Here is a 16,770-nt window from a genome sequence, read left to right on the forward strand (position 1 = left end):
CCCTGTCTAAAACATGAGCCCTCGTTTGACTCATCAATTATTAAATGATGGCAATTCCTAAGACTTATATAATACTATGAAACAGATATAGTGGGTATAACATAGCCAAATCTGTGTATATATATGTATGTATGTATGTATGTAGAGAGACCACAAAGAATAAGATTGTGCCAGACATAGTCTAAGAATTTACACATACTAATTTGATCTCAACACCAGTCAAGTAGGAATTCATCATATTGTTGAGAAAACTGAGGTACAGAAGTTACACTGCCCAAGGTCATACCGCTAGTAGAGATTTGAACCAAGGCTGTCTGGCTCCAGAGTCCATACTCACAATCACTATGCTATATATCCCCATCGTCTGAGTTCTCCTAGTAGCTAGATATCCCCCAATGAATGCAGGCACTACTAATGAATAGCATGCACTACCTATGCTAGTCCTTGGCCTAAACACTAACCAATATCTCTACACACCGAATTTCACTTCACATAAAACACAGGACGTGGTACAATGAACTTGGCACCCAGTTAGACTCCAATTTGCACTGGTCAACAAATAATTCATGTTTTGTGTCTTACTTAAATTATAAAATGCTTGGAGGCAAGGATGGTAGCTTATATGTCTTTCAGTTGGGTCCCTTTTTTCTTCCCCTTAAATATTTGGCAGTCCCTCCGTGTTTCATTTTTCAGCCCTCTTTTTCTTTCCCTACATTGTCTCTTCTAGCAGGTTTTTCTTACTTAGTCATGATTACTTAATGACTTCCAAATCTATCTTCAGTCCAAGCCTCCCTCCAAGCACTAGACCCTAATATTCAACTGGACAGATACCTCCACCAAAAGATGCATGCCAAAGCACTTCAAAAGTCAAATTATCCAAGTAGTGGCTTGTTCCATAGATCAGAAACTTTGGAATAATCCTGGACCCCTTTTTCCAACTGCCTCAATTCCAATCAGTCATCAAGACCTATCACTTTTACCTCCTAAATGTCTCTTAAATCCTACTTCTTTCCAGTGATAGAGAGTAGGCCTTCAATATATGTATGCTGGGGGTGCCCAGGTCGCTGAGTCAGTTAAGCATCTGCCTTCAGCTCAGGTCATGATCCCAGGGTCCTGGGATCAAACCCCACATCAAGCTCCCAGCTAAGCAGAGTCTGCTTCTCCCTCTCCCTCTGCTCTTTCCCCTCTGCTTGTGTGATGGCTTGCTCACTCTCTCTCAAAAATAAATAAATAAATAGGGGTATCTGGGTGGCTTAGTCAGTTAAGGTCTGTCTTTGGCTCAGGTTGTGATCCTGAGGTCCTGGGATGGAACCCGGTGTCAAGCTCGCTGCTCTATGGGGAGCCTACTTCAACCTCTGGCCACCCCCTCTCATGAATAAATAAAATCTTATAAATAAATAAGTAAGTAAGTAAATAAATACATGAATGAATGAATGTTGACAGTCTTTTCTCCTCTAACACACACTTTTGCTCATGCCTCCATCCTTTCTCTCCTGGAGCACTTCTAAACTAGTGTCTATGTCTCAGTGTTGCCTTTCTCCAATTTATTCTCCATTCTGCTACCAAATTTCTTGTCATTCTTAAACAGAAATCATGCCCCTCATCAATTAACTCAGATGCATAAGATTCAAGGCCTTTCACATTTGGCGATCTGTTGGCATCTTCCCATTTATACCACTCATCACCTCTCACACTGAACACTATGCTCCAGACAACATGCTGTACTCAGCTCCTTTTCTCACCTTTGGGCATCTGTAGAGAACATTCTCTCTGCCAGGAAGAATGTTTTCCTCTCCATGCCCACTCCTGCCACATTTATTTCTATCTACTCAAAGAAGCCTTCCCTAGTCTCCTCCAAATTAAATAAAGTGTCCTTCCTGTGTATTCTTCTAGCATCTTAAGTTTCTTTCTATCATGGCATTTATCAGACCACACTAAATGTGCCTGTTTACTTGGCTATATGTTATCACTATGCCTGAACTATGGTGCCTGATAAATTGCTCAACAAACAGTCACTGAATAAACATTAGACACACAGAAGAAACTCCAGAAGTACTGGGATAACCAGGAGTCACATAACACTTGACTTTTTAAATGCAAATTAAGCTGACAACTTCACAAATTCTAGGAAATATCACATTTAATAAAATGCTCTCTGAATTCCTGTCAGCCTTGTTGTAAGTAAAGTCCTTACAAATGAATGAGATTAGAACTCGCCTGAATATTCTTTTTACTGGCAGCAACTCAAATTGACAGATTTGATCCCAAAAGAAATCTGAGGTCAGTTTCATGTTTTTTGAGACAAAAGGAAAAACTGTGAACATAATCAGTAAATCCAGGTAATAGCTTTGTCTGGGACCCTCAAAATCACTCTTGCACCTGCCACATTAGTATAAAAAATGTGGAAAGGAAGCCAGTATTTATCTAATAACGAGCAACAGGTCTATGAAGCAAGATAAGCTCATGGCCACCCTCAATGGCCACCCTCAATCAGTACCAAGCTGAATTCAAAGGTTTCAACTGAATATGTTCTAGAACTGAGCTGACCATTACAGCAGCCACAAGCCATAATGCTACTAAGCACTGAAATGCAGCTAGTCCAAATGGAGCTGTGTTTCAAGTTGTAACACATCAGTACCCAAAAAGAATGTAAAATATCTCATTAATAACTTTTACGCTAATTACATGTTAAAATGGTAACATTTTGGACATACAGGATTAAATAAAATATATTATTAAAATTAATTTCACCTACCTTTTTTTAATGTAGCTACTATAAAACTTCAAATATGTGGCTCACATTATATTTCTGTTGGGCAGAGCTATTCTAGAACCATTAATCAAAACTTCTTGAAGGCAGCAACTTTAGAATTTATAAAAAGTTGCAACATTTGAAAATAAGATATAAGACATTCTCTCAGAAAAACTGCATCTGATAAATTATCCCTGTTACAACACTGGATAGACTTTCCCTTTAAAAACCTTAAGTATCTTTTGTCCTTTGGAAAGCTTCACAAACTCACTTGTGGATGAAGCTACCCATAAATTCTACCCATACTACCTCATACATTTTTCTCATCTTTGTAACCCACTGCCCCTTTACCCCATTCAACTACTAGTCTCTTTTAAATCACATAGATTTATCCCAAGAAGAAACTGAGGCTTAAAAAGAATACAAGCAGAAGATGAAGACAAGGCGAGAACTCTACTAGAACTAGGCTGGTAGATGGTTTTCAATTAATATAGAAGCATAACTTACCTACTTACTATAAAATGAAGCCAACAAACTACTAGGTGTCATAAGCCACAACAGTGAATCATCAATATCCTATACCCAATAATAAGAACATACACAATCCTACCCAACAATAAGAACATATACACTTTGTTCCTTTCTCTCCAAGCTTTCTCATATATCTTCCTTTACTCTGCACTACCTCCACAGTCTTACACATTCATTGCCTCATACCTTAAACATCACATTAGCCTTTTAGCTGACCTAACTCTAATTTCTCCATCCTTGTGCCAGGCAATCCCACTAGAATACAATTTCATTCAACTCAAACATTTCTATATGAGTCTCTACACAGTACCTACCCTCAAAGAATTCATCACCTAGTACAGAAGACATACATCTCATAATTCCTTTGTCTAAAATCTTCATCAATATGACCATTCAAAGAACAATTTATCAATACCTAGTAGAGTTGAAGGTATGCCTACCCTCTGATACAGGGATTCCACAACCAGGAAGCTGCTATATCTCCTTAACACGCACACACAGAGAGGAAACATGTATAGGAACATTTACAGAAACATTATTTGTAATAGAAAAAAAGAAACTATAAACAACCTAAGCGTCCATCAACAGAAAAATATTTTTAAGTTTTATTATAAAATCTTTTAAATATAGAAAAGTGAATGTATGCATATAAATGAATATATGTGTATACACAAACACACACACCCATATGCCCATCACCCATATTTCTAAATTAAAATTTGGCCATCTTGCTTCATCCTACTCCTTTCTAAAAAAAATGTACTTTACAGCTGGCACATGCTGCATTTGGTTGTTACATCTCTAGATTAATTATATTCTAGGACAGTTTCCCTTCCACCCCCACCCCACCCTTGTTTTCCTCTCCTATGACATCAAATGGCCAGTTCATCTGTATCTCACATTCTGTATTTTTTGACTGCTTCATCCAAGGCAGTATTTAATTTCTCTCATCTCCTGTATTTCTTATAAAGTAAAAGTTAGGGATAGCTGGGTGGCTGAAGCAATTAAGCATCTGCCTTCCACTCAGGTCATGATCCCAGCGTCCTGGGATCGAGACTCACATCCGGCTCCTTGCTCAGCAAAGAATCTGCTTCTCTCTCTCCCTCTGCCCCTCCCCTTGCTTGTGTGTGTGCAGGCTCTCTCTCTAATAAATAAATAAAATCTCTGAAAGTCTGAAAAGTTTGACTAAATTCAGATTTTAAATTTGGTACAAAAAGCTTCATTTGATACACAATACTTGATACTGAATCACATCAGGACACACATACTTTTTGGTTCATTTTCAGTGATACTAAGATTAATAACTAGGCTGGTAATAGTCTGAATCTTCCACTGTAAAGTTTTATTGTTTTGAGACCAACTAGTACTCTGTGGAGTGTTACTTTGGCACCATGCAAATATCCAATTCCCAATGAACCTTTTGCCTAACAATTGTAGTAGCTATTAATGATCCTGGCCCAAGTCAAGTATTTCATAAAAGGACGTAACAAATTGTGACTTTCTAATTCTATAATCCTTTCTGTATTTAATATCTGGAATTCCTCATCAACTGTAATACATTTCTACTAAAACAGCAGTTCAAATGTTAAATTATCAGTTTTCAGAGTAAAGGACAGGGGTAACCACCATCTCCGTTTGTCTGGGTTTTTTACTGTTATATATTGTTTCAAATTACACTTATTCTTTTTTATGTTGAAATTGTCCCAATTGTGGCCAACAAGAGCCTCTTCAGCTAGGCTTTTGTTGTGTCTTTGAAAACTTTCTTGCTTCTGGCACAAGATGTTCCAGGTTCACCTAGGTATGTCCCCTGACCCAGTCTTGGAATCATTTATTCCTTCAAGGAGCCCTGGATTCTAAATAGAATTATCTGAAGATCAGAATTGGGGTAATATATCTACCAAAGTAGCACACTATCTCTAGGTCCTTTCTGTGGACGCAGCTAAGAAAGAAATATATGTTTGGATGGAATTAAGAAATATATATGTGTATTTATATATTAAATCCTGAATTCATACTGACACCTACAATTCAAGTTCATCATAAACATTCTTTTTGCTTAGCTTCTTTGATTTTATACTTGTATTTCTATTGGTTTCTAACATACAAGCAAAAAAATTGTCATCAAAAAAAAATTGATTATCAAATGGTATCCAAACAAAAACACCAATATTACAAGACAATAAAATGAGTGAAGTTTAAGATTTCTTTGCAGTTCTTTTTGTCCTTAGCATATATGCCATTTGATATCGAGCTCAAAAGTCACTTGAAATTATGCTTTTTTCTCCATGTATTTAACTATTTTGATATACACACAGGTTCACTTATTCAAGTTTGTTCTCAATTTAAAAATTTTTTACTTTAATTGTAATTTTTGAATGTGTAAAATATTTACATAATTCAAAAGTCAAAACTAAATAAACTCAGAAATCTCACTTCCATTCCTGTTTCCTTCACACTTTCCCCACTCACCCTCTCTCCCCACCACAAGGTAACCATTTTATTAGTTTCTGATTTGTCTTTTCAGCTTTTCTTTTTGCAAAAGAAACAAATTAGTGTATGTATTCTTACTCCCACACTTGCACTTTTTATACCATAGGGATCCCTGGGTGGCGCAGCGGTTTGGCGCTTGCCTTTGGCCCAGGGCGCGATCCTGGAGACCCGGGATCGAATCCCACGTTGGGCTCCCGGTGCATGGAGCCTGCTTCTTCCTCCGCCTGTGTCTCTGCCTCTCTCTCTCTCTGTGTGACTATCATAAATAAATAAAAATTTAAAAAAAAATATACCAGAGTGTACGGCATATACTGTTCTGCACTTTGCTTTTTTTTCCCCACTTAATATATATCCTGGAAAATTCTTTTTTTTTTTCTTATCCTGGAAAATTCTACATAGAGATTTACCTCATTCTGTTTTACACCTGCAGAGTACTATGTGTAAACTAAACCATAGTTTATTTTTAATTAAAAAAAAAAATGAACTAGTGAGCTTTTACTCTCCAGCAACTAAGTCAAAAGACCACCTTACAGTTCAAGGCCCTCTATCAACTGTTCCAAGCTCACACCTTCACTTCGTCCAATTTTCTCAATTCCCACTTCATAAAGGGCCCCGACAGCCATCAGATTCTAAACAATTCTTCCTTATTTGATAGGCGCTCACGTTATTCCAGACCCAATGCTTTCTGCCCTCATGCTATCTGCCCAGTTGAGATGGCTACATACTTTATCTCCAAATCTGACATTTCAAAGCCTATTTCAAAAATTTCTCCTCTCCAATAAGCCTTCCTTAAATGAGCTAATTCCTCTACACTGCTTCCTTTAAAATTTTCTCAGGAATTTATACCATAATCTATGTTTCCCCTTCATTCATTAAACAAATGTTTACTAAGCACAGATGTGCCAACAGAAAGATGAACCAGGATAAGTCCCTATCATCATAGAGCTTATGTTCTGGTGGGGGGAGTCTAACAATCAATCAATCAATCAATCCAATAATAGTGCTGGTAAGGATAAATGCTATGAGAGATGAAGAACTGCTATTTTAGACAAAGTCTAAGGAAAGGCCTCTTTGAGGAAAGGATATATGAGTAGGAACATGAATTAAGAGAGGAACCAAAGCAAGGAAGGATTCCAGAGAAAAGCATCATGAAGTACAGGTCACTCTTTTGGCTGCTTAGCATCAGAGCCTCTTCATATGCCCTGGAAAAGTCCCCTGCTGATGAATCCTAAATGAAGCCAGAACCACTACCTATTAGTGAAGCTAAGTATTTGCTTTCCCAGCCACCCATGCAACTGGGATACAGTCTTATGATCTCCTCCCAAAAAAGCAGCATCCATACTAGACTTCAACTTAGAAGAAAATGCACAAAAAAGAAATATATAGAATCCATTAAGGCAAAAGTAGAAGCAGATTCAATGACAGTAGTGATAGAAGTTCTTCTGTGACAATTCCTTTTTCCACTAAATTAACTACAGGTGGTTTCCAGTTTTTAGAACTAAGCTCTTGTCTTATGTTTTGTTTTGTTTAGAACTAAGAATTCTGACTGTTCCTGGTGATCCAGGGAGATGATACAGCAAGTATAAGGCATAAGGGCCCTGAGCTAGATGGAAAAAATAGCAGGATATACAATCACAGAGACACGAATGGGGCACATTATTACATAGAGCCTTTTGGCCCTTTTCATGGAGTTTACTAGGAAGTTGTTGGAATGTTTTAAACAGGAGACTACTGTGATATGATTTGTGTGTGTGTGTGTGTGTGTGTGTGTGTGTGTGTGTGTGTATTTCATCTATTAAGGCATTTTATTTGCATGTATGTATTATATCCCTGGAAAAAAAATCCAGAGATTTTTCTCAAGTGTGTGTTTTTGTATTGCTTCTTTGTGGTCCATGATGCCAGCTTAGTACGATGAAACCACACTGGTGGGATGGGAGATTATTCTGCCATTTTTCTTTTTTTCTCTTTTTTAAGATTTTATTTATTTATTCATAGAGACAGAGACAGAGAGAGAGAGAGAGAGAGAGAGAGGGAGAGACGCAGAGACACAGGCTCCATGCAGGGAGCCTGACGTGTCTCCAGGATCACACCCCGGGCTGCAGGCAGCATCAAATCACTGCGCCACTGGGGCTGCCCTATTCTGCCATTTTCCTAGATCTTTGAGTTGCATGTCAAATCTGGGGCTAACCACTCCACACTTGTTTAACACACCCATGGGGCTCACAACAATTTTCCCAGCTCTGTCATCATCAGAGATTTCAAAATCACCCATGTAACCATGTTTCATCATCACAATTAGAAACTGGACAATGACTTTGGAGCATGGCCTAATAAGAATCCGGTGTTTGCCTCCTTTGGCATTATTAATGCTCTTGAGAGAATATGCCAGGACATTCATGGGCACCATTATAGTGGCATGAAAAGATGGTGGTAAGAGCTGATTTATATTTTTTAAAAGACGACTCCTATTATTATATAGAAAGTCCATAGAGAAAAGCAAGAATTGAGGCAAAAAGACTAGTCAGGAAATTATTCCAGGCAAGAGCTGATGGTGCCTTAGGCTAGGATAATACCTATGTAATCACTTAGACTTTTTACCTTTAATTACTATCTCAGTTTAAATCTAGCATCTAATTTTGTGCTCTCCTTTTGTTACCTGTTCAGGTTCTTTTCTCTCTTGCCTTCTTTTGCACAGATTCTTTTTTTTTTTTTTTAACATTTTATCTCTTTCTTTAACTGATTTGGATGTGACATCCTCTATTTTTGTTCCTGTAGTGGTTCCCTAGAAAATATGCACTAAGACCTTTGGATTTATTTTTATCCTAATTAGGATTTACCAGGATTCCTGTGTCCCAGTTTGATATCTTTTACTGGTTCTAGAAAATATCAGCCACGATGTCTTTAAATGCCCCATTTCTCACTCCTCTTTTGGAATTCCAATCAAGACATTCTTACTCTATCCTCTGTATCTCTTACACTGTCTTTTATATTTTCCACCTTTTTGCCTCTAAGTTACATCCTGGATAATTCTGATCTATATTCCAGTTCCATAATTTTTCTGACATGTCCAGTCTGCTGTAAATTGCATCATTAAGTTTTCAATTCAGTTACCATATTTCCTATTTCCAGCAACTGGATTTGGTGTTTTCAAATCTATGATCCCACCTTTTTTTTTTTTTTAATAGTTTCATGTTTACTGTTTTCAAGTTTGCCATTTATTTCTGTAAATAAGGTAAGCATGGTTGTTTTATCACACATCTTCTAATTCTAATATATGATGCTTATGAACGTCTATTTCTGCTATTGTTTCTGTTCATGTTTCCTTGTCTCTTTGTATGCCAGCTTATCTTTGACTATGTGCTGGTCAGTGTCCTTGAAAAATTATTTGTAGAGACATCTAAAATGAAGAAGTGTTCTCCCAGGGAACATTTGCATTTGCTTCTGCCAGGCACCTAAGGGACATTCCATATAAGGGCTTAAATTTCCCTTACCTTGCTAGGCTATAGCCACAACTTTATAGAGACTTCCTTTTCTCTTTTTTTCTCCTGTTCTGCTCAGTGCCAAGAAAACTTGCCTTGAAGTCCCTTGATACTTGGCTGGAAAGTAAGCCATGAAAGGGGAACAGGGATTAGTTCTGATTTAACCATCCTTCTCCCTCAGGGGTAGACACATGGAGTCTAAGCCTAATTAGAAAGGATCTCTTGTAAAACTTTACATGCTCACATGTTGGGTAGGCTTTGAATCTCGATTTCTATCTCCACAAGTATGATGAAAAGAAACCTAACTTTCTTGAAATCTGCAAACATATTCAGGCCAACAGTGGCTTCAGTTCCCCAGATATTCTGCTTACCTCTCTTGGTTTATTTAGGGTTTCTTCCAGAATTTGGCTTACCAGATTCCCCTAACTTCCCAGTTCTTCAAAACTCTTAAGGTCATGTTCATAGATCTTATCCAGCATTTTGCAATTCTTTTCAAAAAGAGGACTGGTCTAATAATCTAGCCCACCATTAGCCAGATATAATATATATTTTGAAATTGAGTTAACAGAACTTACCTATGTATTAGATATCAGTATACAAGAAAAACAGGAGCCAAAGATGACATCTAGGTTTTGGATCTGAATAACTTGGTGAGAAGTGGGATTATTTACTGAAATAAAGATGGCAAAGTGGGACAGGGTGGGTCAGGTATTAAGAGTTTGGCCACAGACTTATTAAGTTTGAGATGCCTTAGCTAGGTTATAATTTTCTTGTAGTACAAAGTGTTGTTGTTTGTTTTTTAGTGCCATTTATACCCATGAGTACTTTATTGTTGCACACATAGCTGGTATTCAACTAATCGAAGATTCCTCTACCTCAGTACTATGGACAATATCAGGTCTAATAGTCTTTGTTATAGGAGATTTTTCTAGGTATTGTAGGATATTTGGCAGCATTCCTGGTCTCTACCCATTAGATGCCAGTGGCACCATCCAGTCCCCCATTTTATGACACCACAAAAAAGTCTCTAGATATTGCTGAATGGCCCCTAGGGGTAAAATATCCCTGAGAACCCCTAACGCTTCTTGAATTACAGTTAATTTCTATACACTGGGCTAATATACTACCATCCTTTCACTCAACTGTACACACAAAGGATACACAAGATGTAAGAATCTATCTAAGCCCAAACTATAGCCCACCCCAAACCAGCATTTCTCAAATTGCATTTCCCACAACACCAGAGAACTGCAGTACTGAGACAGTGGGTAAAGGGATAAGCATAGGTTAGGGGTAACAAAACAGTTTCACCCTCACTAAAGCAAGACCACCTCCAACTATTATATAAATATTTGTAATATTTAAAGCATTTTATTTTATTTATTTATTTATTTTATTTATGATAGTCACAGAGAGAGAGAGAGGCAGAGACACAGGCAGAGGGAGAAGCAGGCTCCATGCACCGGGAGCCGGACGTGGGACTCAATCTCAGGTCTCCAGGATCGCGCCCTGGGCCAAAGGCAGGCGCCAAACCGCTGCGCCACCCAGGGATCATATTTAAAGCATTTTTAAAAGAAAGCTATCGCTAGCAAAATGTCTTTTCAGATATAAAATGGTTAAAATTTTAAATCTCAAGCAAGAATTACTTAACAGCTCTATTTTATTGCTATTCCACACCCAAATCCTTATTAATATAAACCTAGAAAAGATTTATTAAATTCATCTGCAAGTCCTGGCATGTATTTGTTTTATTTTTTTTTTTTTACTCTAACCAAACAGAAACCAGGTAAAAGTTGTATGGATAAATTAGCCCTCAAAATCAGATTCTGAACTATAACTCATTCAAATAAATTTTAAATCCCAAACTATGTAGTAAGAACTTAGAATGTTGTTCTTCTTTTCTCCATTAGGTTAAACTTCCTTGTCTTGTATAATATATAGTTATTCCCAAATGTGCTATATAAAAAATAATTTTCATGCTCTACTATGAACTCCTTCCTCTAAGCTAGTTTTGTTTTAAATATTAGAGTATAAGCTCAGCTAACCCTAAAAATCACAACTTTATACAAAGCTATTTTTATTTCTTTGAATTTCAGGTACCAAAATATATAATTAAATCAGACCCATGCTAATAAATGTAGTTTCTGATTACCACATAAGCTATGTATTTATCAGATATACATTCTCTATTTCTTTATCTACATTCTATCTGTGTATAGCAATGTCCCTATTTAACTGTAAAATTATGACATCATTACAAAGCTGTTCTCCATAAAACCTAGAATATAAATGGCTATAATCTAAGGATAAAAAAATTTATTGATGACTATCATTTATTTATTTATTTGAGAAAAAGAGCACATACAACAACATGGTGGGGATAGAGGGAGAGGGAGAAAAAGACTCCCCACTCAGCAGGGAGCTCAACGTGAGGCTCAATCTCAGGACCCTGGGATCATAACCTGAGCCAAAGGCAGATGCTTAACCGACTGAGCCACCCAGGTGCCCCTACTGGAGACTATTTAATATTCATGTTTAAAATTAGCTCAAGTTCCAGGGTGCCAGGATCCTAGGATTGAGCCCCATGTCCGGCTCCCTGCTCAGCAGGGAGTCTGCTTCTCCTTCTCCCTCTGCCCCTATATCTCACTAGTGCCCTCTCTCTCTCTCAAATAAATATAATCTTTATAAATAAATGAGTAAATAAGCTCAAGTTATACATCTAAAGTGCACAAATTACACACGTGTATATATACACAAACACTAAACTAAAAAGGAGAACTAAGAATCCATCAATTAGCATGCCCAAACCATCCCAGGCACCTGCCAAAATTTAATCTTCCTCCTCTACTCCCTCATGTTGTTACCAGCCTTTTTACCTCCCAAATTAGAAATCTGAGAGCTATCTGTAACTTCCTCCTCTCCCTCATGTCTTTACATACAGTTGGCCATCAAATACTATAAATCCTACTTTGCATCTGTTTTTCTCTTAATTTCTTTTTTCTCAACAGGCAACAGTTTTATATAGCTCAAAAATCCAAACCCAGAAATGTATACATTGAAAAGTCTCAATGGAAGCATTTACACTATCCCACTCCCCCCAGACAAGTAATTACCTTTACTAGTTTCATGGGTATCCTTCTACTATTTCTATTATTACCAAAAGATAGCATTACTACATAAACTGTTCTCCACTTGCTTTTCTTAACACATCCTAGAGATCTTTCCTATTAGTTCAGAGACAGCTTCCTCATTTTCTGTATAGGTGCTTAGCATGCTATTGTGTGGATAGGTCTTAGTTTATTATGGATGGACATTATTCCTATTATATACAACACTGCAGCTAATAACTGTATAAATGTATCATTTTATTTCATATAACTGTAGGATAAATTCCCTGAAGTAGGATTTCTGAGACAAAAGTAAGTACAGGGATGCCTGGGTGGCTCAGCGGTTGAGCATTTGAACATTGTCATAAAGTCTTATACTACAGTTTGGTCAAATTTATCAAAATATCTTCCTAAAACAATCAATCATGTATTCCAATCACCTACAGAAACAGAATTTAGTATATGTGCTACTGAAGCGAGTACCAGAATACAGAATTTAACCACACGTATGCTTAACTTGAAGTGAAAAAAAATTTACATAGTTGGCCACCTACCATTCTATTTCATAAACATAAAGCCCAGAATTACCCTGAAATGTGAATCTCCTATTTCTTCAATATGTCTCAATTCTCAAATGCTTCTTATAGAGTGAACTTAACATTGTAATGTTAAAGCTTAATTAAAAGCTTAATGCATAAAGAAATGTTTTTTGGTACAACATAGCCCATAAATGTAACCCAACTTCCTCTAGGGCACAGCTGAGGAAACAGCAATGTATTTCATCACTTGAGGAAAAACTGGCTGTAATGGACTTATTGAGAGATGATATCTCTACTTCCCATGCAGCAACTTCCTACAATGCATTTCAGACCTTTTTGGATCTGGCCCATGCCTCACTCAAGCCTCATCAACTCACGACTTCCCGCTCGTATTTATACTCCAACACTACACAGTTACCTATAATTACCCCTACATACTATTCCATTTTGTGATACCATTCCTTTATGTGTTATTCTGCCTGAGAAGTCTTCTTCTTACCCCAAATTACCTCGCCACGTATTCACATTCTTCCTCAAAAACTCAGTTCAGACATTACCTCCTCTAACAAACTCCCATTGATCTTTTCAGCAAAAAGAATTAATCATTTCTTTACTTCCTCATTGTGGCCTGAACCTACTTTCATTAATATATGGATTCCACTCTGTTACAAGTATTTGCTCACAAGCTCTCCTCTCCTAAAAGCCTCAGGAAGTCAGGCCAAGTTTATCTTATTCTTACATGTTTAGTATTCAGCAGTTTCTAGTATCCTACTCAATAGCTATTTGCCAAATTAAACAAGTCGTCTCTATTCAGCAGTAAACACTAAAAACCTATAAACAAAACAATTGAAATCATGATTTTTAACTGAAGATACTTCACAGCCTGGAAGAATATGTGGATTATAATAAAAAGCAGTCTGTAGTTCTTTTTTTAAGTATTAAGTTTTTAACTATGAAATCTTTTAGTGGGCTAAAGCCAACATTTAAAATAATGTCAGCATATATCAAATGTGGTAAAGGTAAAGGTCTCATGAAACCTTTATTCCAGTTGTACATATGCACACACAATGTGTTACTGATGCAAAACACATTTCTTACCATGGATCACAATAAAGAAGATAACTTGAAAGCTAATTCCATTGTTGCTATATGGGTTCGAGAAGCTTTAAATCAACAAACAATATAATATAGTGAAGGAAGGCTTCTTCAATGAAAGACATTTGGAGCCTAGTCTAGCTTCCCACCACCTCTCTAATCTCACTTATCACTCCCCCTTACTCATTCTGCTTGAGGCACACAAGCCTTAGGAATTATTCGAGTAAGCCAAACATGTTTCCACCTCAGGGTCTTAAACATGTTGTTTCTTCCACCCAGAAAGCTCTTCACTTACATAACCGTGTCATTTACTCCCTCATTCCAGGACACCCAAAGAGATTTTTCCCTGGCCACCTAAAATAGCAACCACCTCCCACCATTCTAACCCGTTATCCAGTTTTATTCCTTTTCATGCCACTCATTAACACCTGATATTCATTACTGTGCTTTTCCTCCCCTCCCTCATTGCAAATGTCAGCCCCAAGAAAACAGAGACTATCTTCTATTTTCATTACTATAACATCAGAGATTAGGACAGTACCAGCACAAAGCAAACAATTCTGAATAGGCTTTGATAGGCCTATCAAGGAAAAGAAAAAGGAAAAACAAGGAGTTGAGCATGGTATATTACAGAGGAAACAAGGCTGAAGTAAGGTTGATGAAACAGAATACGAAAAGGTTTCAAAGTGAGAAAGCAGAGTTTGGACTTTATTCTACAGACAACTGGAAGTCATTCAATGTTTTGAGCAAACTTTGATCCATTCAAACATTTATTCAGCATAAGTTCAATTCACTTTGCTTGGCACAAGGGAGAGCAAAAAGTCAATAGCACATGTTCTCTCCTCTGGCTGTTCAGGTTTAATAGCAATGGGTTCAAAAAAGTTTTAGGAAAATTATTCTGGCAGCCATATGGGGGGTGGATTGGAAGAGGAGTTCCAAAGCTAAAAAGCGAGATAATAGGCAATGCAGAGCCTCAGGACAAACTGAGACCCAGTAAAGAATAATCTAAAAGAACTGTGCTGATTAATGGATAGAAATAATAAAAGAGAAACATGTATTACAAAAACTTTAAGATTTAAATATGATAAACTTAGATAAAACTTAGAAAAACTGAGCAATTTCAATAACTTTTAGATTATTACCCAACCATTGCAAATAACGATCAAAGCGATGAGAAAGGAAAAGTAAGTGTGGTAGTAAGATTACTAAAAAAGCAAAAGAATCCTCTTCCTTCCATTCAGCTCACAAAATAAGAGACAAGAATAGATTTGTTATGATAACAATGAAAAAAATGTGCAAGCTTATACTCTATTTTCTTTTTCAATTGCGTAAAAATCAATGGCATCTTCTGAGAGAGAGGAAGAAGATCTATGAGAAAACAAAAATGTGAGATTAACAAAATAACTGCCAACAGTACCAAGGGCCCACTGGGAATTGTTCAGCATTAATTTATAGTGGCCAAGAAATCTTCATAATTACCCACCTTCCTCCATAAATATGCTGTAATCTGTGGAAAAAAAAAAGAAACAGAGGAGATAAATAGTGGAAAGATTTGACAACAGGTAAATATGATAGAAGTGATTGGTGTCAAGTTCAGGCCACATCTAATGCATACAGCAATAAAGGAAGGGAGAAGAAATTAAGAGTGTATGAAGGGAATAATGGCTGAAGGCACAGGTAATCACATGGGCAAAGATTTAAGAGTTCATATAAGCCAGTTAGGATGTAAGAGAAATTTATCAGATCATTCACTTTAACACTATATTGTTTGCTATGATCTGAATGCTTGTGTGTCTTTCCCCTGTCCCCTAAATTTGTATGTTGAACTCCTAATGCCCAAAGTGATGGTATTAGGAGGTGAGATGTTTGGGAGGCGATTAGGTCATGAGAAAGGATCGTAAGACTTATGCCCTTATAAAAAGAACCCCCCCCCCCAAAAAAAAGAAACCCAAGACAGCTCCCTCGCCCCTCTTCCATGTGAGGATACAACAGAGAAGTCTGTAACTGGAAGAGCGTCCTCACCAGACCCCAACCATGCTTGCACCTTAGATGTGGAACCTCCCAGCCTCTAGAACTGCAAGAAATAAATTTCTGTTGTTTATAAGCTACCAAGCCTCTGGTTTTTTATTACAGCAGCTCAGACTAAGACACTGTTTAAATGCTTTTCCTCTGTTTGGATACATGGTAAGTGCTATAGGCACAATGGAATATAGGAATCAGAAGGGCTGCACAGCCAATAAATTTATCATCAGAGGAAGTAACCTAATTTCAATGTTCAGTTCTATAATTAATATTATGACTTAGAATAAATATTCACCTCGGTTCCCACATCTACAGAATGGGAGAGCATGTTAAAGAGAGGTACCATAGTGGCTTCCACTCATCTGCTTTAAAGAACTGCTGCTATCGTAGGCCAAGTTACCAAACAGCAATCATACTACTGTGTACTCAAAGAATACAAAGAATACAAAAAACAAACTCAAAACAATACATACAACCCTCTGCTTATTGCTATTTACAATAGCCAAATTATAGGAGCAGCCCAAGTATCCATCGATTGATGGATAAAAAAGATGGGTGTGTGTGTGTGTGTGTGTGAGAGAGAGAGAGAGAGACAGACAGACAGACAGACAGAGATGGAATATTATTCAGCCATAAAAAAAAGAATGAGGGGATCCCTGGGTGGCTCAGCGGTTTGGCGCCTGCCTTTGGCCCAGCGCGCGATCCTGGAGTCCCAGGATCGAGTCCCACGTCGGGCTCCTAGCACGGAGCCTGCT

The 16,770-nt window shown here is 37.4% G+C and overlaps 1 protein-coding gene across 11 annotated transcripts in view; it reads right to left on the minus strand.

The window, feature by feature from the left end:
* The window catches only part of GABPB1 (GA binding protein transcription factor subunit beta 1), a 64,389-nt gene that overhangs the window by 38,297 nt on the left and 9,322 nt on the right, over positions 1-16,770 (minus strand). For 2 of the 11 annotated variants that reach the window (XM_072738539.1, XM_072738536.1), the window contains exon 2: positions 15,477-15,500. The exons of 7 other annotated variants lie outside the window; for them this stretch is intronic. The gene's annotated coding sequence lies outside the window, so the exon portion shown is untranslated. Of the gene's footprint in view, positions 1-9,264; positions 9,365-15,476; positions 15,501-16,770 lie in introns of those variants that run through there. 2 more of the 11 variants (XM_072738540.1, XM_072738537.1) reach the window with 2 other exon arrangements.

Source organism: Vulpes vulpes, chromosome 15 (assembly GCF_048418805.1).
Source record: "Vulpes vulpes isolate BD-2025 chromosome 15, VulVul3, whole genome shotgun sequence".
NCBI classification, from domain to species: Eukaryota; Metazoa; Chordata; class Mammalia; order Carnivora; family Canidae; genus Vulpes; species Vulpes vulpes.